This window comes from Hyla sarda, chromosome 3, assembly GCF_029499605.1.
Source record: "Hyla sarda isolate aHylSar1 chromosome 3, aHylSar1.hap1, whole genome shotgun sequence".
NCBI lineage: Eukaryota > Metazoa > Chordata > Amphibia > Anura > Hylidae > Hyla > Hyla sarda.
Window position 1 is genome coordinate 407862895 of NC_079191.1, and position 13733 is coordinate 407876627.

At 41.5% G+C, this 13733-nt stretch overlaps 1 long non-coding RNA gene across 2 annotated transcripts in view; it reads right to left on the minus strand.

Annotated features, from left to right (window-relative positions):
* Nucleotides 1-6583: 6583 nt before the first annotated feature.
* LOC130362962 (uncharacterized) overlaps nucleotides 6584-13733 on the minus strand; it is a 66943-nt gene continuing 59793 nt past the window's right edge. For both annotated transcript variants that reach the window (XR_008891660.1, XR_008891661.1), the window contains 2 exons: nucleotides 8457-8581; nucleotides 6584-6922 (listed from right to left, as the gene is read on the minus strand). This is a non-coding gene — a long non-coding RNA (uncharacterized LOC130362962). The remainder of the gene's footprint in view (nucleotides 6923-8456; nucleotides 8582-13733) is intronic.

The following is a 13733-nucleotide window of genomic DNA, read 5'->3' on the forward strand; positions in this document are numbered from 1 at the left end:
TCTTGGTTTGTTTTAACTCTGGTTTCGATGCGTAAGGAAATATGTTTAAAAAGAAGTTTATGATCAGATTTTTTTTTAATTAAAAAATTGCTATTTTTACCAAACTAACAAGGTCAAATTTCTTGGAAACAAAATCCCAAAGTCAATCCAAACAATTCTTTATAGAATGATAAAAAAAAAAAAAAAAAATGCCCAATGGAATCTGATAAGTGCTGGATTATTCAATAGACTGGAATCCAAACCTTCAGGAAGAATGTCCAGGGGTTGTCCCGGGTTACAAAATCATGGCTTCTTTCTTACAGGTATAGCGCCACACCTATACATGCTTTGTTTGTAATATGAAACCTCAACATGGTTGGGTAATAAGTACTGGTGGGGGTCCAAAAGGTCAAACCCCAGCCAGCGTGCCTCCTGATGCTGCAAAACTACAACTCTCATCATTCCCAGACAGCCGTTGGTTGTCTGGGCGTGATGAGAGTTGTAGTTTTGGAACAACTGGAGGTACACCGATCATGGGAACAGGAGATGCTTGTCCCCCAATGTGAAGGGCCTGGTGATGATGCATAGGTGCTTGGCTCCATTCAGTCTCTATGGAGCTGACAGAGGTAAAGGAGAATAGCGACTATCTTCGGCACTCCTATAGCGAGCGAATAATAATGAGCCCCTGTTCTTGTGATCAGTGGTGGTCCCAGTAGTTACACCTATCCACTTCTGTGAATAGGGGATACATTTAAATCTTGGATAACCCCCTTAAAGGAATAGTGCAGTGAAACATAACTAATCCCCTATCCAAAGGATAAGGGATAAGTTATAGATGGCGGGGGTCCTGAACAGGGCCCCGGCAGTCAGCTGGAAGCAGCCATTCGACCCCCGCAGGAATCTCTATGGGATACATGGAGGGGGCGTGTCAGCTGCCACTCCGTGCGGGGTCGGCATGCCCCCTTCCAGCAGACTTCCAGGGCACTGTTCAGTAGATTGTGGGGAGGGGGGGTCTGACCTACCTTTGCATAGGGGATAAGATATGTTTCACTCCTTTAACCTTCTGTTTTGGTCTTATGTAATTCCGCAGACTTTCTGAATTCTGAAAGCTGCAAGACTTTAGTAGAGGGAAACCTCTTTAAGAAGACCACCCAAAATTGCATTGAAAAAAAGCGATCTTTTATGGAAATGGTCTTCTCAAATAAAACAACTGCTATGCAAAATGTATGGCGGTTGGAAGATTTGTCATATAAATCTGGATCAGGAGGTGATCCTTTGGAGAGATTTCACTATACTACCTTAAAACTTGACTAAGGATTATCAGACAAATCAGAATTTCCCCCATAAGGAAGATGATCCATCTGTAGGGCCCCGGCAGTCAGCTGGAAGCAGCCATTCGACCCCCGCAGGAATCTCTATGGGATACATGGAGGGGGCGTGTCAGCTGCCACTCCGTGCGGGGTCGGCATGCCCCCTTCCAGCAGACTTCCAGGGCACTGTTCAGTAGATTGTGGGGAGGGGGGGTCTGACCTACCTTTGCATAGGGGATAAGATATGTTTCACTCCTTTAACCTTCTGTTTTGGTCTTATGTAATTCCGCAGACTTTCTGAATTCTGAAAGCTGCAAGACTTTAGTAGAGGGAAACCTCTTTAAGAAGACCACCCAAAATTGCATTGAAAAAAAGCGATCTTTTATGGAAATGGTCTTCTCAAATAAAACAACTGCTATGCAAAATGTATGGCGGTTGGAAGATTTGTCATATAAATCTGGATCAGGAGGTGATCCTTTGGAGAGATTTCACTATACTACCTTAAAACTTGACTAAGGATTATCAGACAAATCAGAATTTCCCCCATAAGGAAGATGACCCATCTGTAGGTTATTTTTTAAAGGTGATGAGGAAGGTGCATAAATGACCCCAGTGTCCCAAACCCCGTGAGTTTTGGCACCCCTGAGTCGCCACTTCCACAGAACTTACGGCCAGATCTGGAAGTCTGGGTTACCCCATGGTAGCCATTGGGACATACCTGAAATGTTAATCTCCATGTTGCTCTCCTAAACTGCCAACTAGCAGAACAGAGCTTAGCCAAAAGGCCTAGAAGCAGCTGTTCCAATGTTATATACCATAATCGGTGCAGAACAGGATCAGAGCCCAGTGCTTAAAGGGGTACTCTACTGGAAAAAATAAAATGAACGCAATTGATGACAGAAAGTTAAACAGATTTGTAAATTACTTCTATAAAAAAATCTTAATCCTTCTAGTACTTATAAGCTTCTGTATGCTCCAGAGGAAGTTCTTTTCTTTTTGAATTTCCTATCTGCCTGACCACATTGCTCTCTGCTGACACCTCTGTCCATGTCAGGAACTGTTCAGAGGAGGATAGGTTTGCTATGGGGATCTGCTCCTACTCTGAACAGTTCTTAAAATGGACAGAGGTGTCAGCAGAGAGCACTGTGGTCAGACAGAAAGGAAATTCAAAAAGAAAAGAACTTCCTGTGGAACATACAGCAGCTGATAAGTACTGGAAAGATTAAGATTTTTTAAAAGAAGTTTTAATTTTCAAATGTTTTTTTTACCTTTCTGGCACCAGTTGATTTACATTTTTTTCCCCCAGCGGAAAAAGGAAAACGGTCCCCCGTTCATCCACACTAAACCCAATACACCTGGTTATAGTGCGGGTGAACAGTAGACAGATGCAGGGTCCCTGACTCATACGTATCGTCTGTCCGGTTCCGGATCCCTCTGAAGATTGGCTTCTTTCATCTGTGAATTATGTGCTGGAGGCGGACCCGCTAGCTGGATTTGAATATTTATGGGCGCTGGTCATGTGAGCAGTACGCACAGGCACTCATGTGACCAGCGCCCATGCATATTCAAATCCAGCAGCAGGCCCGCCTCCAGTGCGCAATTCACAGAAGAAAGAAACCAATCTTCAGAGAGACCGGGCGCCAGACAGAAGGTACATGTATGAGTCAGGGGACCTGCATCGGTCTCCTGTTTACCTGCACTATAACCTGGTGCATTGGGTTTAGTGTGGGTGAATGTTTTCCTTTAAGGGGAGGCCCCAAAGCACAAGAGACCATTATTGTAATTGGCACATGGGGCCCTGGTGCAGATTTTGCATCAGAAGTTTCAAGTTATGCTTCTGGATACTGTGTCTCCTTGGGGAGACTACTATGCTGAATTAGGGAGTTTTATAGGCCAGACAATGCTCTGTGGGAAAGAAAATATGCAAAATAGTTCTCCTCAAGAAGAAAGAGAGCTTGCTCTGTAGTGCCACCTACAAAAGGAAGCTTACCTATAAATCTGTACTGAATTCCCTAAAAAGCCTTGAAACATGACTGGGGATTATCAGCAAAGCCAGAATCTTCTCCAAAAGGAATAGTTCCACCCTGAAGACTTGTAGTTTCAGGATCCTGGCCCCATGTCAGCCTTGAAACATGACTGGGGATTATCAGCAAAACCAGAATCTTCTCCAAAAGGAATAGTTCCCCCCTGTAGACTTGCAGTTTCAGGATTCTCGCCCCATGTCAAAATTGAAAGTTCTATTTTCACCTATAAACAACCAAAAAATGGCAGAAAATAATACAACCAATAAAACAAATCTGGAAAATATTTTTTATCTTTTTTTACTTTGTTGCTGCCTTCAGACATAGAATATTACTGTAACTAAGGGATTTTCTCAAATGAAAATAAAAGCAGAACAATCGATTTGCCTGCAATTTTAAATACATTATTTGTCATTTCTCGATGGTGATCCGGGGGCGAGATTTATAATCAAATTCAAGTCTTCTGTTCACATTTTCCGGTGACAGGATAAGACTTCATACACCATTCAGAAACTTCCCGCAGAAAGAACGCGGCGAAAACTGTGCAACAAGTCTTGTAAACTCTATTATGCCTTAAAATGGATTTAATTTCTTTGATGTGTCTGGTACAGTTAATTCCATGAGATTGCATTACATTTACACTTATACATAGATCCCTGTAATTACCACTTTAGCCGACACAGTGCTATCACCATGACGGAAATCATTGCAAATTGACTGAAGATTTTTTGCTATTAAGTGTTCTTAAGCTCTGCTATGTGCGTCTGTGTGTCAATGACTCCCTCTGCTGAAAGCTACACATTCCTTCACTCGTGAACTCGTTTTTACAGCGAGAACGTTCTCCTCATCTGCAATGACCACTTTCTTAGACAGCGTTTTACAGTTTTTAATTTCTCCCAAAAATATCAATAATCAGAGCCTATAGTGAAGACACTTCAGGGGGATCTTTTCATTACACTCCCAAGTCCATTCATTTTCCCTACAGATGACTTCATAGAGTACAAATAAGAAACAGAATGCGAATGGCTGTACAAAAGCTAGCTCTCTAGTGCCACCTGTTGGCTGTAGTTACCCTGTAAATCATCGTCCAACCCATAAAAGAGCCCAGGTGACAATAGAGATTCAGCTTTTTGTGTGTTTGAGGAGAACTCATTTACATACTCTTTTTCCCAGGAACCATTGTTTAGCCTAAAAGACTTTCTACACCAGGTTTCCACATGGAAAAACACTACCCACAAAAACTAGGTCAAAAGGTAAAAATCACTAATATTTCCATACAAAAAACAGGGGGGAATAACCATCCGTTCCCTCCGGCCAAAAAGGCACCTGCAAGGGTCCGGGATCGATGTCCCAACTTTTGCCGTAGCTCAGGGAGGACCAACATTGCTCCACATGGGCAGCAACCCAACCCAATCAGTAAAGGGTGCAACAACTGGTTGGCATTCCTTATACAGGGGACCCAATGTTGCAGATAGATGGGGAACCTAATGGTCGCACACACCTCCTCTAGACCTCCAAGCAGAGTGGTGCACAGACATTTTTGGGGGCAGGGGCTGAACTGGAAAAAAAAGGGCACTTCTCATAATTATTTATATAAATACCCATATAATGATGTCAGACTGCCCAGCACTTTTAGGAGGAACATCAAAAGGGCAGGGGCTCAAGCCCATTTTCTAGTCAACCTCTGCACGTCCTTGCCTCCAAGACCACCTCTAGACCTCCCAAAAGGGCATTGCACCCTGAAAAGTCCTTGAATCACACACATAAAAGTGGACACAGTGACACAAAAAAATTAATAAAGTAGATGATGTGTCATCCAGCCAGATATTTAAAGATTCCTCTTCGTGACCAGCAGCCAAAAGGCCAGGAAACCAGAAGTGAGTGTCAGAAATTCTGGTAAATGGGTAAGTAGAGAGGACCCCGTACAGGGGCTTTCGCGATAGAAGAATAGGTTTAGTTGCCTGGACTACCCCTTTAAAGGAATATCCTAAAGATAGAAGATAAGTGTCAGATCAGGGAAGGGTCCTGTCCAGCACCCTGACTAGTGTTGAGCGGCATAGGCCATATTCGAATTCGCGAATATTTGCGAATATATGGACGAATATTCGTCATATATTCGCTAAATTCGCATATTCGTAATATTCGCGTTTTATTTTCGCATATGCGAAAATTCACGAATGCAAAATTTAACATCAGCAAAAATTCGCATATGCAAATTTTCGCATGTGCGAAAATTCGCACGCAGTCTCACACAGTAGTATTAGAGCCTTCTTTACACCACACAAGCTGGGAGCAGAGAGGGATGATCACTGTGATGTGTACTGTGATAAAAAAAAAATAATAATATTCGTAATTACGAATATATAGTGCTATATTCGCGAATTCGCGAATATGCGATATTCGCGAATAAAATTCGCATTGCGAATATTTGCGAGCAACACTAGTCAGAATAGGGTAAATATCTGATCCCATACACAGTGAGTTTGAGCACCCTGGGGTCATCACTCCAGGGGGAAACTTCTGTACCTCTGCTCTTACCCTACAAGTACATTATGGCCAGATTCGGAGAGAGCCAGGATACCTGAGGGTAGCTGTTGGGCCAGCACCTGTATATTGACATATGCGAATTTTCACGCATATTGATCCCTCTCTTCCTTTAGCTCTAATATCACATGATATTGCGCATGCGCATTTTATGGCGCATAGTAAAAAAAGGCTGTGAATATTGCGAATATACGAATTTTGCGAATATATGTCCATATATTCGTCCATATATTCGCAAAATATCGTGAATTCGAATATGGCCTATGCCGCTCAACACTAGTCAGGGTGCTGGACAGGACCCTTCCCTGATCTGACACTTATCTTCTATCTTTAGGATATTCCTTTAAAGGGGTAGTCCAGGCAACTAAAGCTATTCTTCTATCCCGCAATCCCCTGTACGGGGTCCTCTCTACTTACCCATTCTTGGCAAGCTCAAGCCCCCACCTGGACTAGCCCAAGTGATGACCCATTCAGCCAATCAGAGTGGACCGTCACTTGCGCCGAAGCGTGCCGAGAATGGGTAAGTAGATGGGACCCCGTACAGCTGTTAAATGTCATGAAATATAGTTTAATATCCTGAGTCTCCAAACTGTGGACCTCCAGCTGTTGCAAAACTACAACTCCCAGCATGCCCAGACAGCCCTTGGCTGTCCGGGCAGGCTGGGAGTTGTAGTTTTGCAACAGCTGGAGGTCCACAGTTTGGAGACCACTGTTATAGATGGTGGAATGGAATATAAATTTAGCTTGCTATTATAATTACTTCCACCTAAATATCATATTTTTAGGATCTTTTTGACTCTAATATGAGGTATGCTGGCACTTGTAGTTGCACAGAAGCCAAGAGCCGTCAATGATACAAAATGGTTTTGGTGAACTATAAAAAAAAAACAAAAAACGAAAACACAACACTTTGACTTCTGGGATAGTGATACCCAGCTGGACACCTGCTCCGCTGAGCTCCGAAGCCTCGGCTGCCTCTGAGGAAAGACTTCATCACTCCATCGCCACCTGGTTTGACGTAAGAAGATTTCGGGAAACTGCCAGACTGTGCTGAGTGATCCGTGGCTCCTAATTTTTAGGCGATACAGACAACAATATACCTTTAGTTTGACAAACTTGGATACTGGAGACACTGGTGTGATGGGCAACAATGGGGGATGTTAAATGGATGTTAAAAGAATTGCATTTGTAGTAATAAAGTAAAAAATAATAAATAAATAAATAAAAGTATAACAATAGTATAAATTATTATAAAAACTAATACCCTAATGGGGTTGTCTGCCGTAGGCTATGTTCACAAGGCAGAATTTCACTTGTAAATTCCACAGACGTTAGTGCACAATGGGCCCCATTTACTAAGAGTGGAGTGTAGTTTTCTTTGTGGGTTTTTGTTTCCGAAAGATATTTTTCCATGATATTTACTATTGTATCTTGTATTTGGCGATTTTCGCTAAGTTTTGCTTTTTCTACACATACTCTGAGCTGTCGGGTTTTCCAGAGCTGAAATCCACCATATTTTATGTTGAAACTTTAGTAAATTTGTAGGTATGTTTCGAAAATATAGGGTTTCCCCTGATGGCCACGCCCCTTTGTACGGTTTTCCAGGGTTGACATTTTTCATAAATTCTAACAAACGACACATGTGACACAAAAAGCTCCACAAAATCTATTTGGAATAGCCTTAGTAAATGAGGCCCATTATCTTCAATGGGGATTCCACTGTCTGCTTCAGAAGTTCTGCATTCCGGAAGACAACTGAATGAATTAAAACTGTAAAATTTCAGAATTATTTTTTAGAATATAAATAGTAAATTGAAATATTTAGAAAAACAAAGTTTAACATAAGAACTTAGATTTCATAGGCCATTTCTAAGCATATAAATGGTGGTTAAAGGGGTTCTCCCCTGGAAAACATTTTTTTACATCAAAAGGTGGCAGAAAGTTAAACAGATTTGTAAATTACTTCTATTAAAAAATCTTAATCCTTCCAGTACTAATAAGCTGCTGTTATGATCCACAGGAAGCTCTTTTTTTTTTTTTTTTTTTTTGCATTTCCTTTCATTTCCACAGTGCTCTCTGATGACACCTCTGTCCATTTTAGGAACTATCCAGAGCGGGATCATTTTTCTATGGGGATTTGCTCCTACTCTGGACAGTTTCTAAATGAGCAGAGGTGTCAGCAGAGAGCACTGTGGTCAGACAGAAAGGAAATTCAAAAAGAAAAGAACTTCCTGTGGATTATAACAGCAGCTTATAAGTACTGGAAGGGTTAAGATTTTTTAATAGAAGTCATTTAAAAGTCTGATTAACTTTCTGGCACCAGTAGATAAAAAAAATAAATAAAATGTTTTCCAGTGGAGTACCCCTTTAACACAAATATAATGCCATGTGGCCCCTTTATACCTTTAGCAGACTTTTATGCTTTTAATACAAAGTTTGGTTAATGAACTGCAAAACACATACACATCAGTTCTAGATCAACTCATGAATGAAATAAAAGAAACATCCCTTTCAGTTTGTACAGGTAGCCGATGCTGTGGCAGAATTATGAATGCAGCTCTGAATTCAAATATAAAAGATCATCACAGCTGAAGCTACTTACCAAAAAGGCCTTCTCCCTTAGAAAACACATCTGAGGGGAAGGTTTAGGCTGCTTCGTATGGCTGGATGGTTGGCCTTCTATCCCATCCACTTCGATAGGCTCAAGGTTGTCCAGTCCATTCCTGTCTAGTAGATGTAAAGACACCTGATGATGGAGTTTTAGGGCAAGTGTCTAATTCTTACATGGACAGTCTTCAGATGCACCAGATTTATCAAAGCTTATTTAGCTGATTCATACAGCCCTCGTATCTGAAGACTGTTTGGGGGAAGATTTATCAAAACCTGTCCAGAGGAAAATTTGCCCAGTTGACCATAGCAACCAATAAGTTGGCTTCTTTCACTGCACCAATAAGCTTGCTTCTTTCTTTGCCACTGCAAAATGAAAGAAGCTATCTGATTGGTTTCTATGGGCAACTGGGCAACTTTTCCTTTGCACAGGATTTGATAAATCACCCCCTTTAAGTCTATTAGTCGGCTTATTTCAAACCAGAATTCTGTGCCACAATTTACGTGCATTTAGGCCCCATTCCTATTGCCAGACTTGCCAAAAAAGTTTCTAAAAAGTGTCTGAAGTTCACAAACTGGAAACCTGTAGAATCTTCCAATGAACTACACTCATGATTGATGTCTGACTGCTGGGGGTCCAACTGATAGACCCCCCACCCATCCCAAGAACGGGAGGGGGGGGGCAGGGTCACATGTCTCCTTATTAAATGGAGTGGGGTTTGGACATGCACGCTTCCACTCCATTCAACTTCATGAGACCTGACGAAGGTAGACAAATGCTCTACTTGGCCATCTTGGTCAAGCCTGCAAGGTTAAATACAGTGGCAAAGCACACGTCCAACCACCCCTCAATTCAACCAGGTGGAAACGGGAGGACCACCATCTCCATAATAATACATTGGGGGATAATTATCAAAACCTCTGCAGAGGAAGAGTGGTGCAGTTGCCCATAGCAACCAATCAGATCACTTCTTTCATTTTTAAAGAGGCCTGTGAAAAATGAAAGAAACAATCTGATTGGTTGCTATGGGCAACTGCACCACTCTTCCTCTACACAGGCTTTGATAAATCTCCCCATTGTGTCTATTATTTGGAGTTCATGGATCCCACATTTAGCATTATTCAAAGAAAAGCTTCGTTATAACCAGGATTCGTGGCACTGAACGGAGCAAGAAGTTACAGAGCCAGGATACAATCTATCCAATTTAATTCCAATATCGCAACGCGTTTCACTGCGCATGCACAACTTCATCAGCAGTTGCCTGATGAAGCTGAGCATGCGCAGCGAAACGCATTGCATTATTGGAATTCAATCGGATGGATTGTATCCTGGCTCTGTGACTCCTTGCTCCGTTCAGTGCCATGAATCCTGGTTATAACGAAGCTTTTCTTTGAATATATTCTACACGTCCAGGAAGGCTGCAGACGGTTCTTATCCAACTACACACCTTTACCATTGTTGTGTATGTTGTTGCACAACCTCCTCTGGTAAGCGGTACTGAATCTTCCTTTTGCTTTACCCTTACCATCTACGTTACTCCACAAGGAGCGCCTTTTTCGCTATTTTTATTTTACATTTAGCATTATGACCGGCTGCCATGGATTGCACTAATGTTACGTGTGGTTGCTTTACTTTTATATATGGCCCCGCTGTCATACAGGAAGATCATAAATGCTTCTATAATGCTACAATATGCTTCTATAACTCTATAATATGCTTCTATAACTCTATAATATCCTCCTATAATATTAGGCCTATACCCGCCTGTAATAACACCGCTCTGTAGACAATAATTCATGCTTGACTTTCTTTTTTTTTTTTCTTGTTTCCTTTTCATGCAAAATTCTATGAGCCGAAAGAGGAACTGGCATCAATTTATAGCTTTTTGGTTACTTGGTTACCTACATTATAATGTATCACATGCATGCACATGCTTCGCTTTTTTATTTTTTATTTTCCTATATCCTCGCCATTTACCACAAATTCATTTACAGACAGACATTTCTTAGCAAACCACTTCAAGTGCGTTGCGGCCGATATTCTAGACATTTCTTAAGAGGGAAAATTGTTTCTCAACGGTTCTGAAGTTAAAGGGAACCTGTCACCAGAACTAATTCCTTTCAATAAGGGCATCAAAATGGGCACAACCGCACACCCAGTAAATGTAAGTCGATGGAAGACGTGAACACTGCTTTATGGCCTAAATTTCCAAGTGCAAGACTCTTCGTGGCCGGTCGGCCACGAAGAGTCTTGCACTTGGAAATTTAGGCCATAAAGCAGTGTTCATGTCTTCCATCGACTGGCATTTAATGGGTGCGAATGGCTGGGTGTATATAAAACACTATGTAAATGCTATATTTTAACTCATACAACCCAACTGGACTTTGAGTGCCATGTGCCTGTCTCTACCACCGGCACCCCAGTTAATAAGATGTGGGAGATAAGGGACAATAGTTAGGTAGAGGATATATTCACACAAGGAGAAGTTCATTTGTTACTGTTTTTTGTGTGTTTTGTTTTTTTAATAACTTAATATAGAATTTTCCTTCAATCTTTAATATCCACATCAAAACTGTATAAAAGTCGAAAAATACAGTCTTATGGTGATATTGGAATGGAAATAAGCTTTATTGAATTCACTGATGTTATTAGGCTATGTTTACATTGGTAAGAGTTTTCTTTTTATTGGTGATGATTTATTTGTTTATTTGTTTATTTATTTATTTATTTTTTTAAAGCATAATCTGCAGAAATCCAACAGAAACCAGATGGCCCATAGTATAAGAAAGTGGGTCAAGATATTGTATAAATAAATTAATAAAACATAATAATAATAATAAATAATAATAATAATAATAATAATAATAATAATTAATAATACATTTTCTCTTAGTTTTCATGTCTTCATTAACCCCTAGATGACGCAGGGCATAATTGCACCCCCTTGCCATCTGGGACCTTACGCATCAGGACGTAAATGTATGCCCTGGAGCGTCAAATGACTATAAAGAGAGCGCAACCAATAAAGACAGGAAGTGGTGAGTCCACCAATTCCCGTCGTTAAAGGGGTACTCCGGGCCTAATACATCTTATCCCCTATCCGTAGGAAAGGGGATAAGATGTCTGATTGTGGGTGTCCCACCACTGGGAACCACCGCAATCTGTCATTCAGCACCCACCTCTGCAAGCTCTCCGCAGCACTAGAGGCTCCAAGGGTGCAGCGTGACGATCACGGGGCAGGAGTATCATGACATCATGACACTGCCCCTGTGTGATGACGCCCGCCCCCTCAATGCCCCCATGTGACGTCACGATACTCCGGCCCCGTGGTCATCACGCTGCACACTCGGAGCCTCCAGCACTGAATTCTCCAGTAGCAGGCCCCCTGCGATCAGACATCTTATCCCCTATCCTTTGGATAGGGGATAAGATGTATTAGGGCCGGAGTACCCCTTTAATACTTTAGATGCTGTACTTACTCTAATCAACTGATGCCAGAAAGTTATTCAGATTTTTTAATTACTTTTATTTTGAAATCTTAATCCTTCCTGTACTGATCAGCTGCTCTATGCTCCAGATGAAGTTGTGTAGTTTTTTCCAGAACTGACCACAATGCTCTTTGCTGACACCTCTGTCCATGTCAGGAACTGTCCAGAGCAGGAGAGGTTTCCTATGGAGATTTGCTCCTACTCTGGACAGTACCTGACACGGACAAAGGTGTCAGCAGAGAGCATTGTGGCCAGACTGAAAAGATTAAATTACACAAACCCAGGGCCTAAGCTCGGGGCACAAGAACCCTTTATATACCCCCCCCCCCCCCCCTAATAAAATATAACTTTTATTCCAATATTATGATAAGACGTGACTCAAGATTAAAATCATAGAAATACAAATAATTAGGAGTAAACCCTTTATGTATAGTTCATAGGGTCTGCAGTCCCCTAAGTTTCCTGGACTATTGTGTGTACTATTGTTTAAAATCATCACATTTGCCACCCTCAACTAGTTTCGGTGCAACAGCACCGTCTTAAGGAGGATATGTAGCAAACACGGACCCTATGAACTATACATAAGGGGTTTACTCCTAATTATTTGTATTTCTGGAACTGTGCGTCTATGATTTTAATCTTGAGTCACGTCTTATCATAATTTTGGAATAAAAGTTATATTTTATTAGGGGGGCATATAAAGGGTTCTTGTGCCCCGGGCTTAGGCCCTGGGTTTGTGTAATTTAGTCAATTGATCCCTGCTCCCTCTGTGTTGGTCAGACTGAAAAAAACTACACAATTTTTTCTGGAGCATACAGCAGCTGATAAGTACTGGAAGGATTAAGATTTCAAAATAGAAGTAATTTACAAATCTGTATAACGTTTTGGCACCAGCTAATTTTGAAATTTGTTTTCCACCAGAGTACTCCATATAGAGCACCTCTCATGATCTTGTTACATTTTATAATCCTCCCTGCTCACTGTCCCACCATGATAACCCCCCCCCCCTTTATTTTTTATTATTGTTTAGTTTTCTACCTTGATATTGCTCTATATTTTCTGCTCAGTCTCAGTCAGATTCACAGACTGGGAAGGGGCGTTCACCAGCAGGCGTGACATCATCTGAAGCCATACAAGGGAGAACTTCCTCACTCTTCTACACACAGCCCAGAGCAGTTCAATATGTGAGATGAACTATGATTGGCTAAGGCTGCACACACACACTCAGCACTCCAGACTGTATTTCCTGATTTTGGACTTCTGCCAGGCCAGCAGGAGTCCAAAGTCTGTGCAAGAGATGGGGGGGGGGGGGGAGGGGAATGTGCTCTGGATAAGTAGGGAGACACCTAGTGGCAGCTTTTTTAAGCACAAATAAGACATAATAAAAACTTTATTTTCTTATTCAAATTATTATTCTTATTTTTTATTTACCATAAGGAGTGCAATAGCAAAGATTAGTTTTAATGATACTGCCCATTTAAGTATTAAGTCACAGATGCCAGTTAGTTCAGGAAGCTAAAATGGCATCTAAGGGTCGCCTTACCTGCTTCTAGCCACCAGATAATTGCTCTGATGATGCAGCCTGGTAGAGCATAACATTGAACAGTAAATGCAATCTAATGAATCCTCTGTGCTCACTCCTGTCCTATCAGACTGCAGCATCAAAACAGAGAGAAGGTTACAGAGTAGCCTGCAGGGACTGGATGAAGAGACCCAGCACAGTCTGAACAGCAGACTCAGGGTGGAAGTGAAAGCATAGTGAGTGAGGGTGGGCTCAGTGTTT